This window comes from Ambystoma mexicanum, chromosome 7q (assembly GCF_040938575.1).
Source record: "Ambystoma mexicanum isolate Mex_15411 chromosome 7q, UKY_AmexF1_1, whole genome shotgun sequence".
NCBI lineage: Eukaryota > Metazoa > Chordata > Amphibia > Caudata > Ambystomatidae > Ambystoma > Ambystoma mexicanum.
In genome coordinates, this window is record NC_090941.1 from 943,907,404 (window position 1) to 943,922,512 (window position 15,109).

A 15,109-nucleotide genomic window follows, 5' to 3' on the forward strand; every position below is an offset into this window, starting at 1 on the left:
GGCCTGGTGGGGAATCAGCCCGGGGTAGGCGCGGGTCGGCCATTGGTCGGGGGGGGACCCGGGGCAGATGGCGACCCAAGGGGCAAGCACCGCCTACACCCCCCAGATAGGGGGAACACCGTGGTGGGGCGCACCGGCTCTTCCACAGGTGCAAGTGCAAGAGCTGGCTGGCAATAATACAATATATGGTAGACCTATGCCGGGGTTTGCACCAGCCAGAGTGGCAATTAATGCATTGGCGTGGCACATCCCGTTGGCATACAAAGAACGGGTATGGAGGAAGGAGTTCATGGATATTATGGAGTTGTTGGAGATGGTCCCCTCGGGACAGGGGTTCAGTGAGCCAACTGAAAGGGAAAAAGAGAAGAGGGAGAGGGAGAAGCCAAAAATTGAGTTCAATATCCATACCTGGTTGAGGGCTTTCCGGGTATATGCCACTATTATGTTACAGAAATTCCCTCAGGATGGCGTGGCATTGATGGCGTACGAACAGTATATTCATGAGCAGTACTTGAAGCATGGGGGAGATACATGGAGCAATTACGATAAGGGTTTTAGACTCAAAATGCAGGTATGGCCAGCAATGACCTGGGATGAAGTGGATGTGGGAGGACGCATAGACACAAAAATGGTTCCATCCAGGCCAGTAGATGAGGCTGTCACAAGCAAAAGAGCAGCTCAGGGCAGGGGCAAGGGGTTCTACCCAAGGGGTAGAGGGTCCTTTCGAGGGAACTCCTCTTGGAATAACCGGTCCAACTACCAAGGGGAGTTACCGGAATGTTGGTTGTTTGCAGAAGGGAAGTGCACCTATGGAAATGCATGCAGGTTCAAGCACTCAAAGGGCTCGAGCACAGGGAGGCATAGCTCTGCCAACCGAGAAGGCAAGGCGAAGGGCAGCTCAAAAAGCAAGGAAAAAGGCAAGCATGATTAAAACGCAACTGCCGACGCCAATACGTTTACAGGCTATGATTCCTTTTCTGAATGCATATTGTGACAAGGGTGATGCAAAGTTGTTGTGGGAAGGTTTCAGGTGGGGTTTTAAGATTCCGTTCAACGGACAAATAGGACCGAGGGAGGCTTGCAATTTGAAGTCAGCTTTGTCAATGCCTGACGTCTTGGCACTGAAAGTGCGAAAAGAGTTGCAGTTGGGGAGGGTGGCAGGTCCCTTTAGCACACCTCCACTGGAAAACTTGGTAGTGTCCCCGTTGGGCCTGGTACCTAAAAAGGAGTTGGGGCAGTACAGATTGATACAACACCTGTCTTTTCCTGAGGGTGAGTCAGATAATGATGGCATTGCTGAAGAGCACTGCAGGGTTCAGTACGCATCGTTTGAAGAGGCGGTGGAAGTAGACATAGACATAGAGTCGGCTTTCCGTTTGCTGCCAATTCACAGGGATAGCTATCATTTGCTGGGGTTCAAGGTGTTACAGGAGTACTTCTATGACAAATGTTTACCGATGGGGTGTGCAATTTCATGTGCTTATTTTGAGAAGTTCAGCCGGTTCCTGGAATTTTCAGTAAGGCAAAGAACCAAGGTCGGGGGTATGCTTCACTACCTCGACGATTTCATGTTTATTGGGAGAAAAGGAACGCATGATTGCAAGGAGCTCATGGGGGTATTTGGGGAGTTGATGGGGGAGTTTGGGGTCCCACTGGCTAAAGGTAAAACGGTGGGTCCGGTCACGAGCCTGGTATTTTTGGGGATTGAAATTGACTCAGTGGCAGGTGTGTGCAGGCTCCCGGGTGAGAAAGTGCGGAAGTTGAAGGAGGTAATTACAGGGATGTTGGGCAGGGAGAAAGCCACGCTGAAGGACCTCCAGTCCCTAGCGGGCAGCTTGAATTTTGCAGGCAAAGTGATCCCGGCAGGTAAAGTGTTCGCTAGAAGCACAGAGTTGAAAACAGTGGGCTTGAAGCATGCGGGCCAGCATGTGCGCTTGGGGAAAGAGGTTAAAGAGGATCTGAGAATGTGGGAGACTTTCTTGGACCGTTTTAACGGGGTGTTGGTATGGAAAGAATCGCTGGGGTCGGTGAATGGCCCAAAACTGGCTACCGACTCGTCAGGGGCGCAAGGTTTTGGTGCCATCCTGGGTAAGGGTTGGTGCGGGCAGGCGTGGCCGGCTGACTGGCGGACGGTTGGGGATCACCAGGGACATTACGGTTCTGGAGTTGTTCCTGATAGTGGTGGCATTCAAGCTCTGGCCTGAGCAAATGCGAGACAAAAAGGTGATGGTTTGGTCTGACAATTTAGCAGTGGTGCAGATTATCAATCAAGGAACATGCAAGAACGGTAGGGAATTGCGGTTACTCGGGGAGCTTACAAAGTGCTTGCTGCAGCTGAAAGCAGAGGTCAGGGTACGACATATACCCGGGGTTAAGAATGTGGCCGCTGATTCTCTTTCTCGTTTACAGTGGGGAAAGTTTCGGGAACATCACCCAGAGGCAAGCACAAGGATGACCCCCTTCCAGGCTCAATGGTGGGGATTGGTTGGGGAGATCTTAGCGCATTGATCGACACGGCACTCGCACCAGGCACAATGCGAAGATATAAAGGGTGCTGGGAGCAATTCATGGCCTTTCAAAGCAACATCTTGCCCGAGAGTGAGAAAGAAAGGCCAGTGCGGGCCTTTGTGGGATGGTGTTGGCAACAAGGAAGGTCCAGGTCTTGGGTGGCTTACCACCTAGCAGCAGTGGCGCATTTTTATAAATTGGGGGGCAGGCCCGATCCCACCAAAGAACATTACATTGTTATAGCAATGAGGGGCTGGGCCAAGCAGGCGACAGTTGAACCCGACGAGAGGTGGCCCATAGATGTGGTGAAGTTGCACGAATTAATTAGGAGCTTGGTGGTGGTGTGTAGGGATGAGTATGAAAAGGCATTGTTCGCAGCGGCCTTCTCACTGGCATTTTTTGGGGCCTTAAGGGTGAGCGAGCTGGTGCCTGCCAACAAGAAGGGTAAAGGTGAAAGTTTCCCTAGGAGCTGTGATATAGGGGTAGAAGGGGAGCGTTTATACATATTTCTGAGGAGATCCAAGACCGATCAGACGGGGAAAGGCAGAAGCATTGTGTTGGGGGTACCCGGGACAGTCCGGTTTGTCCAGTAGGATGCGTAAGCAAGTATTTGAGTTGGAGAATTCACACGGGGGAGGAAGCTCCTTTTCTAGTACATAACGATGGTTCAGCGTTAAGTCTGTTTCAGTTTAAAAAGGTGTTGGACATGATGCTGGCGGAGGCAGGGTTCTCGAAAGGAGTTTATGGGACGCATTCCTTCAGGAAAGGGGCAGCCACATCGGCGGCGGGGATGGGCCTGGGAGCAGAGGCAATCGAGCAGATTGGGGGCTGGAGGTCCGGTTGTTTTAAGCGGTATGTCAGGCCTGAAAAAATGTAAGTCTAACGGTTCCTCCCTCCTATCTCCTCGCAATAGCATCAAAGAAGGGAAGGCGACGGTCCGCCTGGGTGGTGGGCCATTCCTTTGTGTCAAGGGCCAGGGCAAGCTGGACAGCCAAGCAGGAGGTGTTGACCGCCGGGGAATACAGGGTGCAGTGGCACGGAGTGCCGGGTATGAAATGGGCACAGCTACAGGGGCACATGCGCAGACTCCTGAAAGAACATCGGAGGCCCGATGTGTTGGTGGTACACCTCGGGGGCAATGACTTGGCTGGTCTGGGGAGGGGGATCTTGCTCAAGGAAATGTCTTCCTTACAGGAGCTATCGGCGGTAATGGGAGAAAATGAAATCGTATGGTCAGAAATCATCTCGAGACACGAATGGAGGGGAGCTGAGAGTCAGGCAGCCGTGGAGAATTCAAGAAGGAAGTTGATTTGGGCCATGGCTAAGTTTTGCAAAGGGAGAGGCTTTCAGCATATCAGACATGGTTTGATCAATCTGAAAAACAGGGAGTACTACTTGAAGGACGGAGTGCATTTGTCGGAGCAAGGAATGGATTTGTTTTTCTGTAATATCTGCACAAAATTACTGGAGTTATAAGCCAGGAAAGGAGGGAGCCACGGTGGGCGGTAGCCCACCTTTGGCGTGGCGGGTTGTGGCAACCTATGATAAGACAAAGACTCCGAATGAGCCATTGCTAAACCGGAAGGGGCTTCGCCCATTCTAGACAGCGCCTCCTGGGAGCCTAAACGGCGGGGGTGTCTGGCGGTAGCAATTGGGGCTCAACTTCCCCCCAACAAACGGCGCTCCCCCAGTCCGCAAATACCTGCTGGGGCAGGCAGTTTCTCAGACTCGAAGGCCTTGGGGGAGTTGTGCCTGCAATCAACATGGAGGTAAAGGGGGAAGCAGGACGAGGAGCAGTCACCACACCTTTTGGATCTAATTTTTAATACCTGTTTGCAGTGGTTATGTATATGTAAAAATAAATCTGCGGCCTTGTTATGCCAAAACAAAGGAAATGTCTCATGCAGCACCTTACTGGAGGGGAAACGAAAGGGGCTGACAAAATGAGTAATGTTGGATACAAACGGCATAGCTAATGGACAAATGCCCAGGTTATGCAGGGAAACAAATGTTGTGATGTCTCGTCAATGTCTTTCTTGGGCACCGTGTAGGGTGCTCCTGCGCAGCCCTAAGCAAGTCACTAAGAAGTGGGAACACCACCAGTCTTTGCAAAGAATATAAATGCATTTAGATTCTTTACAAATGCAAGTACTAGAGGGTGTGGCCTGGCTGGAGGCTGGTGGTGGTGTGAGCCTGTTAGCTCCGCAGCCCTACGCAGCATAACCGGAAATATCCGCCTCAAAATTGCACCAAACTACTGACAGGAACCGACCGCAATGAAGAACTCTTGAAGGTCCGAATCTCTGAAGCCGGAGAGTGGTGGAAACGGAGCGGCTCTATGGTGAATGTGGACCCACAAACTATCCCGCGGCTCCGGAGCGTGGCAAAATGGCCGGCGCATCAGGGAGAGTGGGTTAGGACTCAGCTCAGCCATATCGGACTGCAGCGGTTCCAGCCACGATGGAGGAGACCCACTCCTGCTGCAGGGGCCAGGCAGGTACAGCACTGTTAATATATCTCCCCAGGCCGGGGTGCAGAGACCTTCCCCTAACAGCAACAGGCCACACGAGCGGTAAAGGAGCAGCCAAACACAGGGGCCTGGTAACCACGTTCTTGCCTCCCGTTTCCTATGGGGCAGCAGAGGGACAAGCAGCCCACCCCTTCCGCGCAGACAGCAGAAGCCAGACGATTTCTGGCGACTCCCGGCAGAATGTAGCGGAACGGAGGACTGAAGCAACGTCCCCAATCGGAGGAGCTGCAGCAGATCAGATGAAGCAGGGGGTAAGTCTCCCTCCTTGGTGGAACGGGAAGCCTTACATATTTGAATGCCCAGGTCCCACAGCAGAGCTAGTATAAAGGGGGTGAGTTAAGCACAGAACTGGCAGGGGGAATCATATGGTACCAGCCCAACAAGTCTAGTGGATCAACACTTAAGCAGATGGGCCTTGGCTGGTGACCACCCTGCGTGCATAGCACCCTATGGATGCGTGACTGAAAGCTGCACCAGAAGTGAGGAGTAAGATAGCCCACTTTTTTATTGTCAAGGCACAGATGAACTGATCCTGCAGTAAAGGTGGGGTTGGCACCTGAAGCCGACTCGAGCATTAGACCGCGCTTCCCCTATGCTGATCGACCTGACGTCCTTTGTTCCGAAGTCTACTTCGAGTCGTAAATAAGAAGGGGGACAGGATCCCATCAGGCAGGATTAGAGTGATGAGCAGGGAGTGAAACCACTGGGATTTGCACTGTTTTGCTGCAGGTACCGATCTAACCCGCCCCAGAGTGGTCAAAAGGGGTCACTTTCAGCTTATACGGAACCCACTCCATCTCTGAAGTCGGGGAAGACTAAAGAAAAGCCAGCAATATCTATTAAAGAGATGCTCCAGCAATTTAAACCGGCATCTGATCCGCCTCCCGGCGCAGATGACTATGCACAGCCACGAGAGGACACATTCTGCGCTTGTTCCAGTCCGTACAAAAGGAAATGGCATCAACACTGCAGGAAAGCTCCTTCCAGGTCTTGTCCCACAATGTGCAGCAGAATGAAACTAGACTGAGAGAACTGGAAACAGCCCTCTGCGACCAAGCAAATGCACAGGATCAGCTGGAACAGAGTGTGGCAACGCTTGATGCTTACAGGCCCTCTACAGAAGCAAGGCACACGGATGCTGAAAACCACACCCGGAGGAATTCTGTTCTTATCAGTGGTGCCGAGAGAGATTAAAGATCCGGATTTGGAGGGATACATCTGGAGACTGTTCAAAGAACTAGTGGGCGACACAGATGTCGATCTTGCTCTTGACCGCACACACAGAGTATACTTCCAAACACAGCAAAATCTCCTCCCAGATGTCTTTAACGTGAGTTCATTTTTTTCAAGACTAAAAACCTGATCTTCCAAAAATCCAGGGAATGACGCAGTCTGGAGTACAAAGGGGAATCCTTCCAATTGTTTCAGGATCTTTCTCAAGGGACAATCCAAAGGTGCAGGCTCATGAGGCCATTAACCAACTGGCTAGGAGACAAAGGGGTGCGCTACGGATGGGGATATCCTTTTCGCATCCTGTTCCAACTGGACGGAGTCCAGCATCAATTTACTTCCCTCTGTGCAGCAGTGGAGACTTAAGATACCAGAAGCGGACATGCGCTTACCAGACAATAGCTCCCAAGGGCCTTCGACGTCTACCTGGGCCCAGTCCCACTTGAGGAAAAGCAGAAAGAGGGACCGCCGCAGGCCCTCAAGGACAGACTGGAGAGGAGCTTGAACTCGGAGGCCCCTACTTGAGGGTTCACCTCGGGTGACTATAAATGTACTGACATGGGTATATTGGCCAGCAGTAAAAACATTTAGAGGAAAGTCAGATTATAGAGGTACAGAGTCTGTTTAGCTGATTGAAATGCGAATTAATGCGACTATAAGGGCACTAGGAGAGTATGCTCCATTTGAGGTGACGGGCCTGATGTTCACCCCATGCGAGGTTAATGTTGAGTTTATTTTCTTTTCTTTTTCCTATGTTATGGTGCAGCTCAAGAGGGTGCAACACAGGAGGGAACTAGGTGTCAAATAGTGGTTTGTCGCAAATAGAAGTTGGTAGTGTGCTTTGAATGTTCAGGGGATGAATTCACTGAGGAAAAGGAAAAGCGTGCTAACTAAGTTAATAGATCTGAAAGCTTACATAGCCCTAATTCAGGAGATCCACCTTCTGCAGCAAGACTGGCCACGGCTACGATCCTGTTGGTTCCTCCACCAATACTTTGCTTCCTCCACTCAGAAAAGGGGGGGGGGGGTTTGCACTCCTTATAGCTAGCTCCCTTCACTTTGAACAGGGGAAGATCCTAAAGGATCCACTAGGCAGATATATTGGGATGGCCTTACGGCTAGCGGGCAGGAATTTCACCTTTATGTTGGTGTATGGCCCTAATCAACACCAAGATCAGATCTACACTCACCTATTCCCACATGGGGTCTGGCATGGATTCACATGCTCATTAATATTCCCAGTCGTCAGGCTGGGAATCCTCGGTAAAAGAAAAAATCTGTTTAATTTCTGACCTGTTTCCCCTAACAACCAATGACTGGTCTCTGCGTTATACTGCCCTCAGCCAATGACTGCCCTCCACCCAAACCCCTCCTCTGGCAGCCATCTTAAGATTTTTACCGCACGTTCAAGTGTTGGGTGTCCTCGTGCTTAGCTCTCAAGCTTTTTCGCTTTTTTGGAAGCGTTTTACTCTATTTTTCGGTCAATCGAGCCTCGTGCTCCATCGATAATCCTTCCGATTAACAGGGACCAGTTTTTGGATTTCTTCAGAGCCCCCCAAGGGGGGATTTCGTAGAGTTTCTTCGGAGAAGATTACAGAAGTTTCTTCAAGGCCTACACCGCACGGATCATGTCGGATGAGAAGGAGTCCCCTTCGCTTTTCAAGCTTTGCTCCGACTGCAGTTTGCGGAATGTTTACATGGGTGACAAACATTCCCATTGCCTGTATCCAACGCATAAGGAGGAAGTTTGTGCTTTTTGCCGTGAACTCTCGAAGCGCACATTGAAGGATCGGCGCAAACGGCTGCAAGAGTGGCTGCAGGCCAAGGCCTCTGCACTGGGTGGTTCCCAGGGGCATGCCTCTCCCGGATCTGGGAAAGCTGAGTGAGCTTTGAAGTCCTTTTTTAGGGCGCCCCTCCCACGGGGGTCCAACAAAAGGCCAAGCACCACGAGTCCACTACCGTCGGGAGCGCCGTTGCGGCGGGCTCCTCGGCGGGCCGGGCACACTCAACATCTCCTGCTGCATCGGTCTCCAGTCAATGCTCTGGATCATCATCATCCAAGAGGAAGTCCGATCACCCGGGCAAGCTTAAGGTGGCCCCGGAGACTATCAAGGAAAAGTCCAAACTGGGTGCGCCGTCCGGCATACCCGCGACGGATAAGGCCAAAGGGGAGCGTGGACCCGACCCATCCCCTAAGGAGTAGGGCAAGCCGGAGAAGACCACGAAGACCAAGCAGGACAAGGGACCTTGCCTGACTGTGAAGGCCCAGGTACACCAGACAAAAGTGGTTCCTTCCATCGAGGTGGTGGTAGCGTCCCTTTCGAAGGCCACGGGGGCAGACCTGCAGGGTACCCTTCCGTCCGCAAGGATATCCCTTCCTCCCAGGAGGGAGACCTCGTTCATACCCATTGAAAAGACCCCGGAGTAGAAGATGCCGATCGTCTCCACAAAGTCGTCCCAACTGGTCCCGAAGAAAGGGCGAGGGGCGTTGAGGTCCTCCAGGGCACGGACATCTCCTCGGGCGAGGAGAATGAGCTCCAGACCATCCAGGAGGTTGCTGGTGACAAGGGTGACGGCGTAGTCACTCACTACGATGAGGAGGGCGAGGATACTGTTGAGGAACCTGTTCCTGTGCCCCAGCTGCCTACGCCTGCCCCTCAGCCTCCTCCTAGAGACCTCAATGTGGACATCCTTTTGACTCTTCATACTTAGGCATCCGAGATACAATGAAGGATGCTGGTGGCTCTGCCACCCGCCCTGCCTGCGGCCCGGTTCCGTCCGCCCCTCGGTCGGCGGAACTGCCAGCGAAGGGGAAGAGGCACCCACTGCCTCCCTGCCACCCTGCACCACCACCCGTGCAGATGAGACGGGGACGGACACAGTGATGATGACGGCAGGATGGGGACCCTCCTGTTGCCTCCCCCCAGATGCTCCCATCCGGACGAGATCGGATCGTTCCAGGAAACCAAGAGGGGCCGGAGGAGGACGTTGTCGTCGTCTGGGACTGCAATGCAGCCCGTCTACCTCCAAGCAGGAATGTACTGGCTAAGTTGTCGGGCCCCCACCCATGCATCCCGGTGGGAGGCCGGCTGGCAAACTTAGCGTGTGGGAGACCATCTCCACCAACCGTTGGGTGCTGGAGGCTCTCGCCCACGGACACACTTTAGAGTTCCAACACAAGTCTCCTCTAATACCACCGGTGGCTGAGCAGGAAAACCACATCCCTTAGCTGCTGCTGGAGGTGCGGGCCATGTTAACGAAAGGGGCCTTAGAGCTGGTCCCATAGCGACTACGGGGATCCAGAGTTTATTCAAGGTACTTCCTCATTCAAAAGAAGAACGGGGCCTGGAGACCCATTCTCGACCTGCGACGACTGAACAAATACAGAAGGTCCCAAAAGTTCTGCATGATCACTCTTAAGCACGTGCTCGGACAGCTGGAAGAGGGAGACTTTCTGTCATCGTTTGACCTGGAGGATGTGTACTTCCACATCCCCATTCACAAAGGACACCGTAAGTTTCTGCGCTTTGTCGTTCTGGGGAAGCATTACCAATTCAAGGCCCTTCCATTTGGACTGAAGTTGGCGCCCAGGGTCTTTAAGTGCCTGGCGCCGGTGGCGGCCCATCTACGGCTGCAAGGGATCCACGTCTACCCTTACTTGGACGACTGGCTCATCCGGGCCAGATCAAGAGAGATTGCCGTAAACCATACGGCAAGGACCATCCGTCTACTGATGGAGCTGTGGTTCTCGGTGAACTATGCAAAGACCTGCTTGACTCCATCGCAGGACGCTCTGTTCCAAGGATCACAACTCGACACTGTATCATGCCTGGCATTGGCGGCGGAAGAGAGGATAGCTGCCATTCTTGGCAAGGTGCAGCGGCTGCTAGCACTGAAGATCGTCACAGTGAGGGCCATCAAGTTGCTGATCGGCAGGATGTCGTCATGCATTTACCTCATCCGGCTCTGCAGGTTACGAATGCGCCCACTGCAGAAGTTTCTAGACGCCCGTTGGGTCCAGGTATCCGGAAGATCTCAAGACAAGATGGCGCTCAACAAGGCTTTCCGTCAGGCGATAAGGTGGTGGGGCATGCGCTCGCACCTGACCGGAGTTGTGGATTTTCAGACCCCACCACGCCAGCAGACAGTCATGACAGATGTTATCCTGGAAGGATGGGAAGCCCACACTGGAAGCCTTCACGCCAGAGGCCTGTAGCTGCCAGAGGAGAAGACGTTTCACATCAACGTACTGGAGCTACAGGCAGTGTTTTTGGCCCTCGGATCGTTCCTGCCATCCCTCAAGGGCAAGGTGGTGCGGATCTTCAGACAATACCACCACAATGTTTTACATCCGGAAACGGGGGCACCAGATCCCCGGCGCTCTCCAAAGAGGCGCAGGACTTGTGGCATTGGGCCATCGCCCAGTGGATGGATGTTCCTTATCCCGTTTCATCTGGCAGGAGTAAAGAACACAGTAGCCGACTCTTAGCAGGGAGCTTCGCTCTTGTCACGAGTGGAAACTTAGGCAGGATCTAGTGGAGAAGCTTTGTGTCAAATGGGGCAATCCCCAGATCAACCTGTCTGCAACGGCGACTAACACCAAGTGCCAGAGGTTTGCCACCAGCTTCCCCCAGCAGGGGAGCATGGGGTACGCATTCTCATTCCCTTGGGAAGGCCTCTTTCTGTATGCGTTCCCTCTGCTGCTGCTGTTAGGCGGTGCTGGTGCCGGATGATCTTTGTCGCACTGGTGTGGCCGATGCAGATCTGGAATCTGGAACTTTTCAGCATGTCAGTGTCCTCACCGGTCAAGCTGCCAGTGGTCACAGATCTGCTCACCAGGGAACAAGGTGCCATTCTCCACCATGATCCAGGGTCTCTGAACCTGAAGGCCTGGTTCCTGCAGCGCTAGAATTTGGTGGCTACAATCTTCTGGCGGATTGCAAGGAAGTGCTCGCTAAGGCTATAGCTTCTACCTTGAAATGCTACGGACTCAAGTGAAAGAGATTTGCTGTTTGGTGCCGTTCCCAGAAGATAGATCCTCTGAGGGTCAAAGCCCCTCATGTGCTTCCATATTTGCTGTCGTTGGCTAAATCGGGACTGGCTCACACCACCATCAAGGTTCATTTGGCGGCTATCTCCCGCTACACCAGATCCCCAGGACGACCCTCCTTGGGGTTGCACTGGTTAGTCAAGGAATTCGTCAAAGGACTAATGCTCTCGTTCCCACCGATGAAGGCTCCGGCCCCAGCGTGGAAGCTTAATGTGGTACTTACTAGGCTCCTGGGACCCCCGTTCAAGCCTATGCGTTCTGTTTCTATCGTGGAAAACAGCTTTTCTCGTGGCCATCACCTCTGCACGACGAGTGGGTGAGATCCAGGCCCTATCCTGTAAACCCCCTTACTTGACTTTCCACAAGACGAGGGTGGTGCTGCGGACGCACCCCTCCTTCATGCCCAAGGCGCCGTCAGACTTTCATCTAAACAAGCCCTTGGTGTTACCTGTATTTTTTCCGACGCCTTTGGGGCCGGCTGATGGGCCTCTGCACTCGCTGGATGTGGCTAGAGTGCTGAAGTTTTATGTGGCCCGCATGAAGAGTTTCTGGAAGACTTCTCTGCTTTTTGTGAACTTTGTCTCTGTGAACCGTGGGAAGGCCCTGTCCAAGGCTTCCATTTCCAGGTGGCTCCCCGGCTGTATCACCCACTGTCTCCGGTTGGCAAACTGACTGCTGCCTGTCAATCTGAAAGCCCATTCCACCAGAGCGATCGCTGCTACAATGGCGTTCCTGTCTGTGGTGCCCCTGCTGGACATATGCAGGGCTGCTACACGGAGGTCGATGCACACCTTCGCGAAATTGTAATGCGTTGACAGGGATTCCAGGGAGGAGTCCAGAGTTGGCCAAGCAGTGCTGCGCAACCTGTTTGCTTGAAGGTGAGCCTGGTGAGGAGGTAAGAGATGCTTATGTTGAGCCTTTCCACCTCGCGTGGTTGTGCATGTGTGTACTGCTATGTATTCTTAGTTCATGAGGATGTTAATCCATGCCAGACCTCCTGCTGGAGAAGGAACAAGTTACTTACCTGTAACTTGTTATCCAGCATGGGTCTGGCATGGATTCACATGCAAACCCTCCCGCCTACCCCTTTGCGGCTCTTCTCTTGGTCCTACTGCCACTTTACGTGCTACCAAATCTGAAGATGGCTGCCAGAGGAGTGCTTAAGTGGAGGGCAGTATGACCCAGAGACCAGTGATTGGTTGTTAGGAGAAACACAGTTCAGAAATTAAACTGATTTGTTTTGTTTTACTGAGGATTCCCAGCTTGACGGGGAATATTCATGAGCATGTGAATCCATGCCAGACCCTTGCTGGAGAACAGTTACAGGTAAGCAATGTGTTCCTTACGCTGTTTCAAAGGGGAGAACTTGTGGTGGGAGGGCATGGTTTATGGGACAGGCCCATTTGCCCCCACTGGGGCGTCCAAAGCGGTTTCTCTTAAGGAGGCTATAGGGGACATGCACCTGATGGCTATATGGATACACCTACACCCCTCCCCCCCAACAGCGAGACTGCACACATTTTTCTTTTTTTTTAACTTTGTTTATTTTAAATCAAGGCAGGATGACAATTACAAACATTATAAACAGTGATTATTTAGGCATGTTGATCCCCAGTCCTTTATCCCCCCCCCTGAGTTTCCTCCCTCCCTCCTCCCTTTGGTCCCTCTGTCCCTTAGGCATTGTAGGCGGAATCTTCCCTCCTGGGCTGTCCAGTTTGCGCCTCAGCGTCTATGTATCTTCCTCAGGGATCTCTTGATTTTTCAAGATCCAGCGGGCCCTGGTAGGTTTATAGGTCAGGGCGGGGAAGCGATGGTCGAATTCCAGCACTGGGGCCCAAATATTCTGGAAACGATGGAGGGTTCCCGCTTGTGCTGCCATCACCTTCTCCGCTACCAGAATGTCCCAAAGTTTGGTCCACCATTGGGCTATGTGAGGGTCTTCTGGGGTTTTCCAAGCTCGGGCCACCACCGTTTTCCCTGCTAGTAGGCAGTGGGTTAGTAGTTTCGCTCTGGTCCCGGAGCGCGGGTAGGTCCCGGGGATTGGAGCTCCCAGCAAAACCGGTTCTGGTTCCAGGGGAATCGTTGTTCCGGTAATTTGTGTGATGGACCCCAGGCATGATTTCCAGAATTGTTGGACCTTTTGGGCAAGCCCACCACATGTGGAAGGAGCCTGGGTGGCCGCATCCTCTCCAGCAAGAATGATCCACGTGGGGGTTGATATGGTGAAGTTTGAGGGGCGGGTAGTACCACCGCAGCGTGATCTTGTACGCACATTCCCTATTGGTAATGCAGGTGGACGAGGTGTGTGTTCTGGTCCATATGTCCACCCAGGTTTGATCCTCTATCGGGTGACCCAGGTCCGCCTCCCATTGGGCCATGCAGCGGGTTTTTGTGGTCAGGAAGTCACTTGGGAAGCGCCTGTATAGGGTGGATACTCTGCCGCGGGTTGGAAGGTCTCCCAGAGTGAGTTCTAGCGCAGTAGGAGGGCGTGTCGCTGCTTGCAGAGTTTGGGGATGTGAGCACCAGTGGCGTAATTGAATGTAGGTGAATCTATCCCTTTCCTGGAGTTGGAATTTCTCCTTGCATTGGGCGAATGTGAGAGGTCTTCCCCCATATACAGCTGGTCTATGGTCTCCAGCCCGCCTTTAATCCGGTTACAAAAATTGTGAGGATTCGTTCCCGGTGCGAACGTTGGATTATGGAAGACCGGGGAGCGTGGGCTCAGTCCTCTTGGCACTCCCTTTCGTTTTAACGCCCAGTTCCAGGAGCTAAGGGTGTGTTTGGTTGATAGCAGGAGATCTCCCCATTGGGTCCTGAGGGGGGGTGGGATGTGTGGTAGAAATCGTAAGGGTAGGGGCACTCGTGATTGTTCCAGCTCTACCCATCTAGGGCGGTTTGTCGTATTTTGCCATGCCTGGACCTGAGCCAATTGGGCTGCCACTCTGTAGGCCTGCAAGTCTGGGACCCCCAATCCTCCCAGTTTGGAACTCCCCAGCATAGTTCTGAGAGGGATTCTCGCTTTCTTACCTTTCCAGATAAAGTTCAGTATTTTTCTATGGATCCCTCGAAGAGTTGGTGTGGGAATCGCTACTGGTAGGGAGGCACCGGCGTATAGGAATCTCGGAAGGAGGTTCATCTTGCATGCAGTGGTGCGCCCGAGCAGTGAGATCTCTTGGGTCCCCCAGTGCTTCAAGTCGCCTTCCAGTTCTTTAAAGAGTCGGGGGAAATTGGCTTTGTATGTGTCTCTTGGGTCAGCCGGGATGTGGACCCCTAGATAGGGGATGGCTCTCTTTTCCCATGTTATCGCGCACATCTTAGTCAGTGGTTCTTGTTCTGTTGGGGTGAGGCCGATACCCAGGGCAGATGATTTATCGAAGTTTATGGTGAGGCCTGAGACTTCGCCATAGCTGGCGATTTCTCGTATCGCGTGTTTTAGAGATGAGTGGGCCTCCGAGATCGTGAGCAGAATGTCGTCCGCGTATAGGGCGATTTTGTGATGCGTGGGGCCACTTTGTATGCCTTTGATTTGGTCATTTCACCTGATCTTTTGTGCAAAGGGCTCCATGGTGAGTGCAAAAAGCAAGGGTGACAGTGGACAGCCTTGCCGGGTTCCGCATGATAAGGGGATTGGAGCCGAGCTGTGTCCGTTGATTCTCAGGCTAGTTTTAGGGCTATTATTGTTGGCTAGAACCATCGTTTGGAAAGCTGACCCGAAGCCGAAGGCCCCTAGGGTGTGTCTCATGAATGTCCAATCCACCCTATCAAATGCCTTAGCTGCGTTGAGAGCCACT